Here is an 11,254-nt window from a genome sequence, read left to right as displayed (position 1 = left end):
GTGGGGAGGGATGCCCTACGGTCCTCTGTCCTCAGCGTCTCCGGAGGCTCCCAAGGGCGTCCTGCGGAGAGAGCCGGGCGCCGCTGTGTGTGCAGAGGTCTCGCTCTGGCCTGCTCTGGGGGGGCCCTGGGTCGCGGGCAGACAGGCGGGTGTTGAGCCGCAGCTGCTGTCCTCCAAGCGTGTCCTGGCCTGGCAGGGAGAGCGGGCGCGGGGTGGAGGCAGCAGGCGCGTTCCTTAGATGTTGAGGAGGCAGGCTGGACAAGGTCTGCGTGGGGGGTGAGCAAAGGACAGAGACTCAGCAAGGGGCAGACTGCAGGTCTGAGTGACGCTGGACCAGGTATCAGGCAGGCCTGAAGTCCGCCCTTCAGGTGCCTGCACTCCTGGCCGTGGTGCCTCTGGGTGCCAAGCGGTCCACTGCCCTGAACCAGCCCGTCCCTTCTTGGTGTGTGAGCGCTTGGTCCACTGAGCTCTGCCCAGTCCCCTCTGCCAGCTTCCCTCTTGGCGGGTCCTGCCTCTCTCTCACTCTGGGCCACGTCCCCCGTGTCCTGGTTCCCAGGGCCCCCTCCCCGCCTCCTGGTCTGTCAAGCCTCCCCCCCCGCCCCCGCCCCACTGTCCCTGGCAGAGCTCTCGCTGCAGCACCAGATGCCTGGCTTTCCCCCACGCCCCTCCTGTGTTTCCCTGTGTCCATGGCGCCCCTCTCCCAGAGTGTCTCCCTCACTGCTCGCTCAGAGCAGGGGAGCCGGGGGATGAGGCCGGGCTGGAACCCGGGTCTCCTGATCCTCCTCCCCAAGGCTTCCTTGGTCCCTGTCCACTCAGGGCCTGCCGCAGCCACTCTGGGGCCTGGCACAGAATGTGCTGCTGGACAGATGTGTTACTGGCAGAAAGAGGAGGCTGGGGACCCCTGCCCACCAGCCCAGCCCAGCCCAGCTGCCCTTCCTGCCAATGAACTCTTTTCCAGGTCCCCGCCGCGGGTCCTCCCCTTCCCCAGACAGGGCTTCCTGGGGCGCCCTGAGGCCTGGTTTAAAGTGGAGTGAGGATCCCAGGCACCCCCGTCCTTTGCTCCCCAGCCCCAGCTGGCGAATTGCATTTCAGCAGGGAAAGCAGGTCCAGCTAAAAGGCTGGGTCTGGTTACCTGGCCATGACCTTCCTTCCCAACCACCCTCCCTCATCCCCCTGTCCTTCTTGGCTGGGCTCAGATCCCTGTTTGGGAACCTCACAGCCAACACAGGCTGAGCAGTGGGGCCCCTAGAGGGGAGGGCCCACCATGGCCCTGAGCAGCCGATTCCGGGGGAACCCAGGGCCTCGGGAGGGTCAGTTCACCTTCCAGTGGTTTCTGTCTTTGCTTTGTTGTTGCAAAGAGCAAGATGCCACACTGACTTCTCATTCACTCATGAATTGAACAACGTTTTTGAGCACCTAGGATGTGACCTGAGGCACAGCAGTAAGCGAAAGCACCCGTGATGTGGTCCTTTCTGTTACGCAATCAGAGGCCACTCTATTTCAGTTTCCTGGGTGCAGCCAAGTTCTCTCCGTGGTCACTTTCCCGAAGCTTGTCCTAGCCTGCAAGATGCCTGCTCCCCGCCTCTTTCCCCAGCCACGTCCGGGACCCTGTAACGCTGGGCCTGGTTGCTGTCTCTCCTCCAGGAAATCGGCCCTGACCAGCACCCGGGCTCTTCTCTGCACCCAACATTCCAGACTAGCTCTCAGCGGCCAGCATGTGGAGGCAGAGAGTGCCCGGGTTCATAAGCACGCTCTGGGCTTCCTGGTGGCTCAGATGGTAAGAAGTCTCCCTGTAGTGCAGGAGATCCGGATTCCATCCCTGGGTCGTGAAGGTCCCCCGGAGAAGGGAAATACTCCAGTATTCTCGCCTGGAGAATCCCGTGGACAGAGGAGCCTGGCAGGCTACAGTCCCTGGGATGGCAAAGAGTCAGACACAACTGAACGACTAACACTACTGCCATAGGCACACTCCAACTGTCTGGGGCCCACCCTCAAGTCAAACGGGTGGGCTGGTCCCACCCTGGCTTGCTCCCCCTTCGCCCGTCTGTCCACAGCCTCCCCTGACCTTTTCAGGACTCCCCTCCCCTGTCTTTTCCCTGCTGCCTGGCCCAGCAGTTCATCCAGCTCCACATCTTGTGGATTTCAAGTCCCAGGCTGGTCCCCTCTGCTTCATCTCCACGGCCAACACCCTGCTGCTTCCCGCATGATGGTTCTATAGCTCCTCATGCTGTCCTCCCTCCAGCCATTCTCCCCAGACTGACAATTTAGAACAGTTTGGGTCACGTCATGTACCTGCTTAATACTCTTCTGTGACTCCTGGTCCTAAGAACAAAGTCCAAGTGTCTCCCTGGGGCCCAGCTCCCCAGCCCCAGTTCAACTCTGTGGTCCAGCCACACCTTGCATGGGGCCTTGGCACCAGCTGTTCCTTCAGCCTGGGGTGCCCTTCCCTCATCTCTCTGCCTAGTTAACTCCTCTTTATCCTTCAGAGATCAGCTTAAACATCACCTCCACCAAGGAGCCCTCCCTGACTTCTCTGACGTGGGCTGCCACTCAGTTCCTTTCGTACCTGCGTGATTATTTGCTCCTGCATGTTCTCTTTCCTCGAGGACGGTGACCTGGCTCATTTTGTTTGACAGTATGTCCCCAGCATGTAGCTCAGTGCCAGTTTCCCAGTATACATGTTTGATGAATGAGTGAATGGGTGGACTCATTCTGGGTCTCTTAATTCCCCTCCCAGCCTCTTCCTCTCTCAGCTCTGGCTCACAGCTGGGGGTGTGTGGAGTCGTGAGCCTTCAGGGATTCCCTCTCCTTTTCCTGGCCCTGGGCAAGGGGTCCTCAGCCTGGTCATTGTGACAGCCCTCCTTAGCAGCTCCCCTTCTGACCCAGTTTTCTTGCTCTGGAGACAACGGCCCTCAGTGTTCCAGGACGTGTCATCACCCGTCCCATGGGGTAAACATCACAGTGCCACGGATCCTGCCAACCCGCCCAGTTTCCAGAAAAATCCCCTCCACCCCTCCATCACGGGCCCCAGCTGGGTATCCCACCCTCTGCTTCCTTCCCTTCCCCGTCCCTGGTGGTGTGGGGTCCTCCAGGACAAGTGTGCAGGCCGCGTCCTCCAACACTCCCCCTCTGTGTGAGGAGCCCCATTTTACAGGCAGGAACATCGAGGCCCAGAGAGGAAGCACCTCGGTCCTGTGAGCTCCTCCACGGTCTCTCTGTCTCCCTCTTTCTCTTCCTGTCAGTTAGGGCCTGGGCTGTCTTAGCTTTAGATTCACCCCCTCGTTTTTTTTTTTCTTTGCTGTGCTGTGGGCTTGCAGGATCTTAGTTCCCCGACCAGGGATTGAACCTGGGCCCTGCAGTGAAAGGGTGGTGTCCTAGCTCCTGAACCATGAGGGAATTCCCAGTCTTAGCTCTTTCTGCCTCAGGTTTTTCTTTTTTCCCTCACATTCCCTTGTTCCCTTTTCTGTTTCTGCTGATACTTCTTGTTCTCATTCTGCTGTGTTCAGGCCGTATGTGGGTTTACATGTGTGTGTGTGTGCGTGTATCTGTGTGTATGTGTGAGTATAAGTGTGTGAATGTGCACGTTGACGGGAGCAGGTGTGATCCAGGTGTGGGTGTGTGAGCAAGTTGAGTGGGGGGCAGTCTGGGCTCAATAGGAACGTCCTGATTAGCGGGCCTTTGGGATTAGGTTCTCTGCAGAGGCAGGGGAATGGATTTTGCCCAGAGACTTGGACCTCAAGGGACCCCACATAGGCCCCGGGAGGGCACCACAGAGGAAGGCCCCGGGCACAGTGGCCCTTTGAGGCTGGTGTGTGGCTCTCGCTTGCCTGCTCCCCCCAGGTCTCCCAGACTCTCCCCGAGCCGCCCAAGCCCTCTGCTATTTGGCCGTCTTGGCCATCAGCTGCCACCCTCTCCCTAGAAAGCCAAGGATGGACAGTGTGCCGAAAGATGGCGCTGGTCACTGGCAGCTTCTCACGGTCTTGGGAAGCTGGGCAGCTGGCAACTGCCCCCGAATTGGGTCTGCACTGGCCTGACCGCCTCGCTTCCCACCCTGACCCCACCTGGGAGGGAACTTGTAGCCTGGATCCCATCCCAGACTTGGCATCACGGGCAGCCTGCACTTCGCTGGGATCCCAAACGGCTGATGAGCTATGACCTCCGGGGCTGCCGGTGCCATGACTGACCTTCCTCAGCCTCCACCCACCCCCCAACCCAGGGAACCTGAAACTTTGAGGAGACTGCATTCAGCAGGGCAGGGGCCAAACCCTCTGTCAGCCGGCTGGGCTCCGCTGACAAGGATGCTGCAGAGATGTCGCCCACTAGCCCCGGGAGGAGCATCAGGGGGAGGCGAGAGCGCGGGGTCAGGGGCGGGGGACATGCTAGGGAGCCCCCAGCGTGGCCACCCCCACCCCGCAGCAAGCTGTCGGGGGCACCTGCTGTTCACACTCACACATTCCCTCATCTGACCCTCACATCCAGGGCAGGGGAGGCTATTATACCCTCGGTCACAGCTGAGAGACAGAGGCCCAGAGAGGCTGCGTGAGCTGGTAGAGCTGGGGTTTGCACACGGGGCCCCGCTGGCAGCCGCTAGCTTATTCACCAGTCAGCCCCACGGTCACACCCGGTGGGCAAGGATACCCCCCATCGAGGAGGGGCCAGATGCCCAAGTGACCCCCCCACTCCCCCAGGCCAGCCCGGGGCCGGGTCTGGGCTGGGGAGGAGGCAGGAGGGACGTGTGGCTGGGTCCCCACACGGGGACAAAGGCAGGGCACGCAGCACGGGGCTGGTTTCTGAAGGAGTCTTTGGGCCTAGAAAAAAGAACAACAGTCTCAAAGGCCCCTTGCTGAATCATCTAACTTCGGAGAAAACAAAACAGAACTTTAGTTCCACCCTGATGCACCAGGCTGGTTGCATCTATCTGGGACTTATCAAACCCTGTTCAGAAACCTTCCACCCCCTTCACCCGCCCAGAAGACTTATCACCCCCTGCCCAACCACAAATGTCATCTCAACAGAAGAATACTCAAAATATCCCGCCTGATTAACGTTTCCCTTATCGATTCCACAAACCTCCCTATAAGTATGAAGCCTCCCTGATCCCTCTCGGCGCTCAACCTGGCCATTAGGCCGACTGTCGCCCCTCCTTGCCTGAATAAAGGTAACCTACTTCTGTTGAGGTCGTCTTTCCTTTTCTGCCTAGCCGGAACTATGCCTTACAGTTTCGTCCCCAGTTCACGTCTGGCCAGGCCTCAGCGAGGACTGCTTCCCCGGACGGCACTCAGGAGGGAGGATGCTCATGGGCTGTTAATCCAAGAAAGAGCCAGTGTGTGACAAGGACCGAGATTCCAGTTACTGTCAGGACTCTGGGCTCTGACTCCTCTGGCCTTAACTTGCCTGAGGTCTCCCCAGAGGCCGACATCACAGGCTGCCAGAGGAAGGCGCCTGCCCTGCCCTGAACCCCAGAGACTCTGCCACTGTTCCTGGCATGGAGGGTGGCTCTTCTGGAGGGCACAGGCTGCCGCTGGCCTTTTGGGCATGAGAGGAGGGGCGTGGGGAGGGGCTGCCCCAGAGCAGCCCCCCAGAGGGTGAACCCACCATTTGTGCCTTTAGGTTTCACAACTTCGTTGGTTCTGCTGGTCAGAGCAACACTTTTCAGAAAGAAGTGAACTCTCAGAACATCTGAGCTGGAGGGGACCCTCAGAAGCCACCAGCTATAGTCTTTTCATTTTACAGTGGAGGAGAGACAAAGCAAGGCTTCGAAGAAATGAAAGGTCTTGCCCAGAGTCACATAACAGTGGAAGAGCCAGACTTGAACCCGTGGCCTATGCCGCAGGGGATGGGGGGCTGGTGAAGAGCATGTATGGTGAGGTGCACACACCTGGGTTCGAGTCTTAGCTCTGCCATTTCCTGGTGATGTAACCTGTAATGAGCATATCAACCTCACCAAGGCTCAGTTTTTGCATCTGTGAAGTAGGCATAATTTTCTTAGGGCTATTGTGACGTTTTGATGACGTTGTACAAATAAAAAACGTTTAACCCAGTGTTTGACACAAGGTACCCCAGAGGTTGGCTGTTATTATTATATATGCCAGCAAGGCCTCAACGTGCATGAGCCTCTGTCGGGGAGGGGAAGCATAGTGACCACATTTTCCATCTCTGAATTCAGCTTCATGCCCTGAAATGGTTCTATGGGGACAGCAGCCCAGAATATTTGAATCTGAGCCTGTCCCCCAATGCAGGACACGTGGGTACCACTGAGGCATGTGTGAAGTGCTGGGGAGCGTTAAGGAGGGCGAGGTTAATCGACTTGCCATGGGGTGAGCTTCGAGGCATCCAAGCTGGACCTTGAAGGGCACATAGGAGTCCTGGGCAGAGAAGAGAATGGAGGGAACAGCAAGGGGAAGAGCATCCATGGAAGTCCAGAGGCCTCAGAGAGCGTGAAGTTCCCAGAAACCTTTGGAGTGGCTGGAGTGGCGGGGGTGGGGACAGTGGAGAGAGGACCCCCCGTCCCTCCCCCCACTTTGAGAGGTGCTGCATTTTGACTATGAAGCCAGGACCACAGTTCCTGGCAAGGGCCACCCTGCAGAGCTAACATAATTTCTCTGTCATTTCACAGGTGAGGAACTGGAGACCTGCAGAGGGGGTGGCCTCCTGGGGGCCCCAGCTGAGTGGGTAGAGGCAGGTGATGGCCCACTCTCAGGCCAGCTGTGGGTGGTGGGAGCAGAGGACTGACTTGGGGAACTGGGGCTCACGGGGCGATGGTCTGGTGCTGGCAGGAGGGGCCGGCCTGGGCTTGTGAGAGTGATGGGCGGGGGGACAGCCAGGGGCGGCTGAGGCACATTATTTATGGCTGTTTCTCCACGAGTCCTTCGGGGCCGTGAAGGTAATTGAATAAGTGAGTGTGAGCAAACGTGGGCGATCGTTTAATTGTGGCAGAAAATGAAGTTGGTTGCAGCTGGGGGCCGCCAGCCCATTACCATCAGCCGTGGTTTCTGCTGAGCTGAGCACATGGGGCTGGGCGGCCATCCATCCTTGGCCCGCCCCCGCCCCAGCCCCAGGGCGGCCCACCCCAGGCCAGCAGGGCCCCGGCAAGCTGGTGATCGGGGAGTCTGTTCTTCGGGTAGCTGCTCCCCAGGCCCCTTTCTCTGCCCCAGGAAGGCTCTGGAGGCTGCTACAGGCAGCGAGGGGCCTGGGAGGACCCAGGAGGGCAGGGGCAAGGCCTGGGCCTGGTGGCAAGAACAGGGTGGGGGGGTTCAAATCATGACATTTGGCACAGAATGTCAGCAGACACGGATAAAGCCCCTGTCAAGCGCCGGGCACTGTTCTACTAGTTGTTATCAACTTGGGTTAATCCTCTGATCACCTGTGAAGGAAGTGTTCTTCTTGTGCCCGGATTTCACAGACAAGGAAGCTGAGGCTCTGGCTGCTGACTCCTTGCCCTGGATTGAGAGGCTCTGAGATTCCGGGGCAGGGGGGTCCTGATGTGTGAGGGCTGCCGCAGCAGCGATAAAGGGAAATGCAGTGAGGACCTGATCATGATGATGGTCCCATGAGCCTCTGCAGGCGTTCTCTTCCTCGCCACTTGCCCTGTTTCAGCCTGGCTGGCCACCCGCTGCCCGCCCCTCTGAGCGAGATCAGGGCAAGCCTGGACCCCAAGTTCCGAGGCGGGGGGAGGCCCTTGTAGGCCTGGCCAGCTCACCTCCAGAGCTCTGGCCCTCTGGCTTTTGCTGCTCTGGCGACATTTCCAGCCCTCCTAAGGGAGCAGAGAAAATTAGGCTTGGGGACTTCCCTGGTGGTTCAGTGGCCCAGACACCATGCTCCCTTGCAGGAGCCCTGGGTTCAATCCCTGGCCAGGGAACTAGATCCTACATGCCACAAGTAAGACACGGCAAAGCCAAACAAATAAATAAAAATAAATATTAAAGAAGAAAGAAAGAAAATTAGGCTTGAGATGTGAGTAGCCAGTTCACCCTCCCCAGCAGTGGGGCAAGCTGCAGGGTGATCCACGTCAGGAAGGGCGGTCCAGCTGCCTGGGGGGCCAGGGCAGGGCAGGGGGCTGGGTCTAGACCTTGGGGGGGTCCTGGGCTTCCTGCATTTTATCTGACACTCCCACTCTGGCACCATGCTCACCTCTCTCATTGGGGGGACCCCATCCTCTCCGGGCACCAGGCTGCGCTGGGGCCCAGCCATGGGGCAGGGCGGACTGCCGGCCTGCATTGGACCTGCCTGCGCCTGGAGCTTGGCTGCCCCGCATGGCTTTGGGTGGCCACTCCCTCCAGCCTCTTGTCACGGCGCCTCTGTCCCCCCTGCTGGGGCCGGGCCGCCCCGAATTTCCGTGGGCTGTGGGCTCCACGATCTGCCCCACTCTGAGCTCAGAGGCACGAATCTGTCTATCGGCGTCCTCCTCCCTCCAACCTGCATCCTCTGCCCAACTCTGCTGTGAGGTTTCTGAGGGCAGAGGATCCTGTCTTTTTGCCTTTCACTCATTCATTTATCCAGGCGGCACCTGCCACATACCAGCATTGTGCTGGGTTTTGGGACTTTACAAAAATGAGTCAATAATGCCCTTGCAGTTGGTCCACACAGTAGAGTGAACACTGGGTCCACAGTCCCCCCTAAATGATGGAAAAGGGGGCAAAAAGAGGCACTATGGGGACAGAGGATGAGCCAGGAGAGGACTGCAGGGGAGACTCAGCTTTGGGAGATGCAACTAACATCTAGCTATCCTCACTTTGGGGAGGGCCCGTCGTCAAGGGCTTCAACAAGGAAGAAGTTGGGAGGCCTCTGAAATGAGGCAGCTTGTCCTCCTGATGCAGGAGGATGGACTGAAAGCTGAAGAGTGACCAGGCTCTAGGGGCTGGTGACGCCCTGCTTCTAGACCCAGGCACTGTCTGCAGGGCTGGGGCTCCCACAGACAGAACAAGAGAGAGGGGTGCCAGGAGGTCCTGTCTCAAGGCCAAGCCTGGAAAGGCGATCTTAAAGGATGACTTCCACCAAAGTGAGGATAGAAACCAAGAAAGAAGGCAATCGTGGACCCGGCAAGCAGGGGTCCGGAGTTGGAAGGTGGTGTGGGGGAGGCCTAGGACCCCAAGGTTCTGTAGGGAGAGTCCCGCAGGACTGGTCCGATTACCAAAGGGATGTGACCGCCTCGAGAGGAGGGCTCTTGTTGCTGTTTTTGCTGTGACGCTCTGTTTGCGAGTTCTTAGTTCTCTGACCAGGGATTGAACCCAGGCCCTGGCAGGGAAAGTGCTGAGTCCTAACCGCTGGACCTTCAGGGCATTTCCCCAAGGTTGAAAGTCTGGTCAGAGGCTCTGGCATAGATTGATGACGGGAACAAATAAACAAAAAACCTCGAGGCAACTTGATTAAATTTGGGAAACAAAGTTTTCTAGGAGAGGAAATCTATTCCTAAGACACTGTATGATTCAGATTCAGTCCTATCGACATGCTGTAGCAGGAATGTACACCTGAGATGCTGATTTCATAGAGATGGTAGTAGATGGTTAGAGGTTGGGAGGGGGAGGGGAAATGGGTGGTGGAGTACTTGAATCTTAATGGGAAGTAAAATTCTAATCGACAGTAAGAAATCAATAGATACAATCTAAAATAGAAAAATCGTGAATTTGTAGTATCTGCACCTCAGGTAGAAGAGAGACACCCAAGAGCAGGAGAAAATGACCAGCGGAGGTGAAAGTTGGCCTGGGGGCGGGCAGGGGCAGGTTTCTGCATCAGCCTTGAAATACTATTTGATTCTTAAAATTGTGTCCACTGATTCTTAAAATTATGTCCACGTGTGACTATAAACGTTAAACTTACTTAAAAAAGGAGGGGAGGATGTTTTTGCCACAATTTAAAAAGAGGAAAGGGAAGGAAGAGGCCCCCAACATAAAGACGGAATGCACCAAGGCGGCCCCCCACTCGCACCCCCGCCCCCCACCTCAGGCTCAGCTGAAGCCGGCAGTGGACCCAGGCAGGTGGGTGGCTGTGAAAGCAGAGGGCCAGCTCAGGGGAGGCCCCAGGCGGATGTCAGTGTGAGAAGCTAATCCTCGCTAATGGGTTAGTTGCTCCACCTCTCAGATGTCACCAGGGCCCTCCAGAAGCTTTGGCAGATTCTCCAAAAATATTCACTGGCTGGAAGCAGTGACCCTAAATCAGAAAAGCAACTCCTGGGGGACGCAGCTCCAGGCACACCCCTGGGAAGGTATGGGGAGGCCGTGGAGGCCTAGAGTCTTCCCCGTCCTGGATTCCATGTCACGTGCAGGAGCCGGAGGGTGAGTGTGGTGGTGTGTGTGTGGGGGGGAGGGACATGTGTGCACGAAGCACGCACAGGTGTGTACATAGGAGTGCACACGAGCCCGCGGGTGTGTGTGCACGCGCATGTGTGCATGGCGTCTGGTGGGAGGGCTGTGGTCTGTCCCGTCCAGTCTCACGCCCCGAACCCCGGGCCGCCCTGGGAGACTCGCCTCCCTCCCCGGCAGGTGTCCGTGGAGCTGGGGAAGGAAATGCCAGAAACCCACTCCCGCTCGGCTCTCTGCCTCAGCCTCCTCACGTGTTTCTTCTCCAGGGCTCGGAGTGTTCTCTCTCTTCCTTCCTTGGATAAACCTACTCAGAGGTGAGGCTCTGATGGGCTTGTATATTTAAAAAGGGCAAAGTGTTAAGCTAAAGGAATGAATTTTTAATGGTGGGATTTCGGGCCTTTTTCTCTCAGGAGAGATTCTGTTTGTCTTGGCTTCGACTTGGTTTTGTCTGCGTTTCCCCACATCCCTGGAGCCACTCTGAAGCTCCAGGCTCCCTCCCGGAGGCCCTCCCCCAACCAGCTCCCTTGGGTGGGTGTGTGGGGGATCATCAGCTTCCTCTGGCTCCAGAATGGGCCCCAGGCAGGGAGGGTTAGGGTTAGGGTTAGGGTTAGGGTTAGGGTGGGTGCACAGACTCTCTGCTCTGCCTTCAGCCCGCCCGGCCCTGGCGCACCCTCCCCAGAGGGAGGTGGGGGGCATCCCGGGGGGCCAGGAGTGACCTGCATGCCCTCCCAAGCGGTGGGGGCCGGGCAGAGGGCAGCACAGCCACCCTGAGTCCGGCCGATGACAGTGACACCCGGGCCGGCTCCCCACGCCCCATCGGGGGCGGCAAGCGCCCTCTCTGCGGGGAGGCCTCAGAGGGGGCAAGGTAGGGACGAACCCCTCATCCACCCTCTGTCCCCAGGGCCCCACCCAAGGGCCCTGTGTGCCTGCTCAGGCTGCAGCAGCTGTATCGGCAC

The sequence above is a fragment of the Odocoileus virginianus genome, chromosome 27 (genome assembly GCF_023699985.2).
Source record: "Odocoileus virginianus isolate 20LAN1187 ecotype Illinois chromosome 27, Ovbor_1.2, whole genome shotgun sequence".
Lineage (NCBI taxonomy): Eukaryota > Metazoa > Chordata > Mammalia > Artiodactyla > Cervidae > Odocoileus > Odocoileus virginianus.
The sequence above is the reverse complement of the archived record's forward strand: the minus strand, read 5'-3'. Positions refer to the sequence as shown.